This window comes from Galendromus occidentalis, unplaced genomic scaffold, assembly GCF_000255335.2.
Source record: "Galendromus occidentalis unplaced genomic scaffold, Mocc_1.1 scf7180000077073, whole genome shotgun sequence".
NCBI lineage: Eukaryota > Metazoa > Arthropoda > Arachnida > Mesostigmata > Phytoseiidae > Galendromus > Galendromus occidentalis.
In genome coordinates, this window is record NW_003805061.1 from 371,300 (window position 1) to 378,233 (window position 6,934).

Genomic DNA, 6,934 nt, shown 5'->3' on the forward strand with positions numbered 1-6,934 from the left:
CCATTTCCCTCTCTCCGTATCGCGGCTCGCTGTCGAACTGTCATTCCCTCCGGGAAGCGATTTGTTTTTTGGAGCTTTTACTGCTTTGTTCACTTCACATTTTGATAATAATTGCCCAATTCAGACATTCCCGGCCCTGCCTTGCACAGCCATCCCCTCCTCGTTCCTCGGCGCGCAAGCTGCAGTCAAAAGTTGAGAGCAGAGCAGCCTCGCAAAAACCTTTGAAACAAAAGTGAGAGGCATTCCGCGTCGTCGTCGTCGTGGTCGTCGTCTTATTCGAGCCTTATCCTTCCCGTCCCTTTTCGGCTGCCTTGCCGCGGTGCTATGAATGAGAGCCCCGCTTGTGCGATGTAACGTTCCACATCGTCTCGCGGGTTTCTATACGACGTTTGCAGCGGCCCGGGCATTGATTTGAGGAGGCGGAGCGTTTTCTCGAGGCGCGAACGAGGTCGAGCGCGTCCTGTCCAATTCATCGTGGATCAAGAAAAATCTTTCTTACATCGTCTCTGTCAAAAATTCCTGATGGCAAGCCCCTCGACCGCTTGTTCTTTCAACGAAGTCGTCGAAGGCCGAGGGAAATCGCTGCAGATCGAGATTCTGTCCCCTTGAAAATATTCATGGAATCACAATCATTGATCATAGCAGATTATTCCGTGTGCTACCTGCCGGGTTGGAATCGTCTCCGGCGATAGACGAGGCGAGATACCTGCGATAGTCGGGAGCTCCGTATCGATTGCTTGTGCGAGGTTCTGCGGAGGTCAGGACCTATTTCTGCATCGAGCCTACGTTCCTAGTCATCAGAACCCACAGCAGCTCGAAGACGCGAGCGAATGCGATACGCGGAAGAGCAGGGAACGAATCGGCAGAAAAGAGGCGGGAGCATCGAGGGATAATGAGGTAGAGAGGGGGAAGCAGATATATTCTCCGAGTGAATATATTCCTAGACCGCGGTGCGAAAGAAAACCCAATGCGGTACCTTCTGGTATTGACTTCGGTCTGAACGATTACGCAAATCTGGGTCTACAGTGCCACCGAGGGAAATTTGCTCGCCGTAGAGCCGTATCCACATCCGCCCCAGCTGATCGCTCGTACGACCCGCTCGTCCGACGGCCTGAGCAAGCAGCTTTCGCATCCATGCGGAAACCGGCCTGTTCTTGTGGCAAAAACCGCCACTGGATGCGGGAGCGACGCCGTGGTACGCTCGGCGCGAGAGCGGCGTCCGATGGAGAAGAGATAGCACTAGGGGGAGCCTCTGAGCACGACGGCTAGGAAGACCAGGGCTACGAATGAGTTTTATGCCACTGCTCGGGAAGCTCCCCCAGAGACAAACCGGGATCGGGCATTTTTGGCTCCGTAGAGTTAACGAACTCGGCGGCTCTGAAGCTATTATTTCAGCCGTGGGAGCCGAGCCGTCAGACGGACGTCCGTTTGCTCTGCCTCTTGCCAAAACAGCCAACAACTACTAGCTGCAAGCAATACTGTATGCAGGGCAGATATTAGAATGGAGGAGATGGGTCTGAAAGATCGCCTGCGTCGTTCCCTTCTGTTCTCGCTGCCGGTGCCGCCGCTCTTCCCCAGTGTTGTCCTGGGTCGCCTAAACTGAAGTCATCATCATCGTGATGGACACTATTCCCAAGACCCCGTCCTTCACTTTGTCTCTTTTCTATCTTTCTTATTCCTCTCTCTCTCCCTCTCTCTCTTTGTACCTCTCTCTCTCCCTCTCTATTTCTATCGGATGGAATATTCGTCCGCCGAGGGAGAGCTGTTCATGTCTAGAACACGATCATGTTCCTTGAGATTTCGCGAGTGGATTTCCCGGAAGATGAATGGGAAGTGTTCGATTAGGACGGATATGTACCCCCCATCGTACACATATGAGTCGACGATAGATACGTATCGTACAAATCTCCTACTGGTGTTCCGCTGACTTAGTCCGCTGCGATCACTCGTAGGTCCGATCACCTCCTGATTCCAATGGAGTTACCGCTGTTGTCTCCGCCGACATCCACATCGATTGACCTCTAATTGATGAGATTACGGGACCGGCAGCTGACGGCACTTCGGCTCAATACATCACGACAGCCGTCGCGAGACGACAAGGAGCCCCCGCCCTCTAGGAGTTCTAGCACAGGGAGAAGCATCCCTCGTCCCCATCAGGTGGGAATACGCAAAGAGATTCCAAGGTGTCGCCACGGCGTCGAATCGCTCGCATTGTGTATAATCTGAGCGGCTTGCTTCAAATCAGCGTATTCTGCGGATTAGCGGAGCTCGAGGTGCGTTGGACGAATCAGCCATCGGAGAGCATCTAAACATTGACGCGAATCACGGGCATCAGGTCGGTTATCGGACGCGAACCGGAGGGAGATAGAGCGATAGCGGAGGAATCGACAGACGAGATCTGCAGAGCCGCCGTGGCGGGCAAATAGAAAAACGGAGTACGCTGACTTGTTCCAATAGGTTTTTAAGCTCTTAAAAGCGTGCGATTGAAAGCGAGCGTGACTACGGGTGACTGTCTCTATTAGTCAGCGAGAGAGACGACTGGCTCTCACGTAATTCGTTCGGTTCTCTGTTGTGGTCTGGGTCGCGGTCGCTCCGGGTCTTCTCGGCGCTGCTCTCCCGCCGATCCTTTCTTAAAGCTGTTCCGACCGCCAGCGAAGCTCGGTCGGTCGTGCGGGTTCGGTTTCTTATAATATTCCCCTTCATCGCCGTCGTGGTCCCGTTTAAAACGCAGGCGATAGTTCTTTTCTTTCTCATTGCCACGTTCTCTCGCTGCTAATTGTTAAACCGCTAACAAAGCTCCATACATCGTTTCCCGTCGTTCGTTTCGCCGCGCCACTGCCTCAGCGGGTCGTGGTAAACGGTGCCGCAGTGCGGAAACCACCCGCTCGCCATCTCGCCGCTATCCCGACAGTCCCGCTCGCCCACCGAGCAGTTCTCCGACCCACTCTCTGGGGCCCGACCCAACGGAGCTTGCCGAGTACAATAGGGCTATAAATTAGAATTATTAAAATAATACACTTTCTTCTTGTGCGTCGTCGTGCCTTCCGCTGCTGTCGTCAACGTCGCCGTTTCGCTTTACGCTAAACACAGTTGAACAGACCCGAATGAACCGGCAGCAAACGACGCGAGAGGAATGCATAGTCGACTGGAGTAACTTAGTAACTGGATAAATGAAAAGAATCAAGGAATCGGCGATCGTTTGCTCGCTCGGTTGCTTTGTCGGTCGGTCGGTCTGCTTGGTTGGCTGTGCGGTCTTTTGCCGCCGCAAATCGGGCGGACATCGCAGCGCGCGCTTCCTTCCAAAGCTCCGCTTCTGCGGCAGTGCTCGAAGACCAGGAGCCAACAAACAGGCAATGAGGGGGCAGCGGAGTCCCCGAGAACGAAAAAGGGAATCAGCAAGTTATCGAAGCACAGTAGACCAAATCGAGAAGAGTTTCGTTGCTTGCTTGCTTACTTGATTCTTTGTTCGCTAGCTCGCTCGCTCGTCCGCTCAAACGGTCCCTCGCTCGCTCTCTCCCTGCCCGGTCGGAAGGGAGAAGACGAGGAACGGTGGGGAGGAGAAAGGACAAAAAGACAGAAGGAAGGGGATGAGGGCGGACAACCGAAAATAAGCACAGGGGAAAGACCCCTGAGAACGCTCGTTACCCTGCCACCGCCGCCGGGCGGCTTAGGGCCTACGGCCGGAAGGTCCTTGGAATTCTCCTCTGTTTTCGTCCCGCTGTTCCTTTAGTTCGCCGTCGCCACTTCGTCCTCTCTCGCTCGCTGCTCTCTCGGCCCGTTCTCCTTTCACTTTCTCCCTCTCATCGTCCTCGTCGCCGTCGTCTTCCTCATCGTCCTGTAGGCCTTCCGTCGTTCTTCGAAGTCGTCGCTTCAAAAAGCTACTAGGGCAGTTGGTCGACGGTCTCGTTGGCCTGCGGCCGGCTTTCTCTGGGGCTCATTCTAACCGATCGAATTTATCGATTCACATCTTTTCTTCTCTCGCGGGCTCACAGCAGCCGACCGCTCGGCCGCTGTGGCTGTCTTCTAGGTCCTTTCCGATGGATGGACGATCGGATGGACAAAGGGTAGGCATCGCATCACGCACATGAGATCCAAACAGAGGAAAAACGAACGTAGATTTCTGAATTCTGGGGCTCAGGATCAGCTTGATTCCGGAGCGTCGACCGGGCGCGCCCGATCCGAGGGGTAAACACATCGGGACGACTTGTTCCGAAAAACACTCAAAAGCGCACGTTATCAGACGAGAGCTTTCGGAGCTGAAATGAGCAGACTCACTTATTGAGTTCATCGATTCGTCGCTTTGTGTCAGCAAGATTCGACTCGAAAGGAGGGCATGGCGTGATTGTTTGCTCGCCTGGACGGTGCATCGGGCGTTTCAAGTGCCTATCGACGCGACTCCCGAGCACTAGGTAGCTCGATCAAGCCCCCGATGAAAGTAGCTTGAATGAACGCCACACGGAGATTCCTTGAGCCAAGATTACTAACGCCAGCAGCCATCGGCCAGCTGGCTAGCACTCAGCTCCAGCGATAAATTGCATTCAGAGCCGGCGACTGGCACGGAAGCAGACGATCTACTCCGACCGAAAGCATGCGTCTCACGGCGGTATGGAACGCACAATTTTTCTGCCTGCTTAGGCAGAGCGCGTCTTTTATGCTCCTTGTAGTCCTATATTCATAAAGCAAGCTGCAGGGTCGGTCTCTTCACTCACTCATACGGTGATGCGGTTGTGATACTTTTGGCCTTTGCCTGCTCCCGAGGCAGCCTTCTTCCCCCGGCTCGTTCTCCTTCCACCATTCACTCAGTCCCTCTTTCTCTCGCCAGTCACAGACTTGGCCTGGCCGCGCGCATTTCCGTTTCCGGCTGCCAACCGTTGATGCTGATTATCTTCTATTTGTGCTCAACTCTTGGACAGCCGGTTGTGCTTGCCCTCCTTGGCCCCTATGGTCGGTCGCTCGCTCGGTCCGCCCGCCCGTTCGTCCGTTGCTCGATCTAATGCTCGCTCCCGCTCTCTGTGAGTGGGTGAATAAGCCCGCGAGTCAGTCAAAGGATGAGTGGACACGAGTACTCGCCTTCACGTGACTCGTGGAAAATACCCCGGGGCGCGGTGTTACCACTTTAGCGGGGCCACGTAGACTCGGACAGCAATATAGGGGACTGGAGCAGCGACATGAGCACGAAACTCATCTTCGAATAGCGAAATTTTCCGCCGCAAGGCTCGATTTCTAGCGAATTGGTCAAGGAGGAAAATGAAGGAACAGATATAGAATCAGGGGACCATATGTTGTGGTCTGGGACAGTTTCTCTCGCTGCGAGAACTCAAAACTTGATCTTGGGAGTCAGGCCTTTCAGCCTCTGGACTTGGAATAAGCAAGAAGCCGCTCCCGAGAAGCTGTCCGGATTTACGCGAATGACTGGCTCAGTTATACAGTGAGTGAGAAGATAAGCTCATGCAAAAAAGATCAGGAACTGAATCGAGAATTCAAGTAGAAATCCTCTAGTTATGAGGAGTGAGCCTCTGTCGTTTTGATAATGTTAGTAGCGGAGGCTGTGGTTCCTCTTCCATTCCGCGCTTTCCACGATGACTTGCAGCTCGGCGGTCCTTTCATCCCTGGCCAAGCCCGGCATTCCTTTTTTCCGGGAAGGATTTAGCCCTGCCTTACCGAGACGGGGGCTCCCGTTTTTTTTTCTCTTTATCATCATCCTGAGAGGGTGTCACACACTTTTGTAACTCTTCTTGAGCTGTGCTTCTTTCTCTGCTTCTATCTGCTAGCTGCCGGTCTGTCGCTCTGTCTGATTGGCAAGCGAGCCGGCCGTCCGCCCGCCGCCTGTCCGCCTGCCACAGGTCTTTTCTGAGCTGCTCATCTCGCTGAGAGTCACCTGTTCGTCTCCGGCTTATGGCTCGGAATCTGCCCCGACCAGATTCGACAGGAGCTCATATTTACGCGTAGCATCATGTATTCGCACTCGTCGTCGACGCGAGGGTCCATTGATGGAGTCAATCAACTCGATGGAGACGATAAGGTCCGAGGAAGATTAATGAATCATGTCACGGAGTGAATTCAAGCGAAAAGGCCAACGCCGCGTTCGAATCAACGTCATTTCATCAGCTGCTGTCCGATGACGTCGGTGGACACTGCTTCAGAATTACGTGGGACACGATCCTACGACAGTCTCAATTTACGAGTTGGGATAGAGCTGATAGCATTACACGAACTCGAACTCAGCAGATGATTCCAGTGACCCGAATGGACCTGAGGCGAAACGACGAGCCGACGACGTCGACCGGGGAAGGGGGAACCGTGTGGAAGACTAGGGAATGAGCCGTGCGAATATGTAGGGTTGGGAACCCCGGGGGGGGGGGGGAGTAGATGACCAGCGTGGGGAAATGGATGGGTACGGAGGGGAACGGGGGGCGACACGAGAGTGGTGGTGGGGGGATGTGGGGGCTGGAGGGGCGAGGGAAAGGAAATGCCGGCTGTCGAGGTCAGCAGCGGGCTCTTGAGAGATGAGTCCAGCGAGCCGAACAGAGACGGCTCATGCCCTCCCAACGCGAGGCGCGAGGTGTGTCCGTAATGAATCCCATAATTAGCTTGTCCTGTTCCGACAAACTCCACTGAAACTGCTGCTCCTCCCTCCCCCCTTCCAGCTCTCGACTGCCTCGTTCAGCATTTTCCCTATTCTCTGTTTCTCTCTCATATTTTCCCGGCGAGCGTTCGTTAGATGAGCGACTCAACGAACGAGCGGCGGACGCCGCCCGAGACGAACGGCGACGCGACAGAGATACTTTAGCATGCCACACTGTGCGTGGCTGCCTGATTAGAGGGTCTGCTCGCCCCGAATACCCCCATCCCTCTCGTGGCTCTCCTTCAAACGCCCACCACCAGCTCGGCTGCTACCGCGAGGACGTCGACGACGTCGGGAATGAAAGAGAAT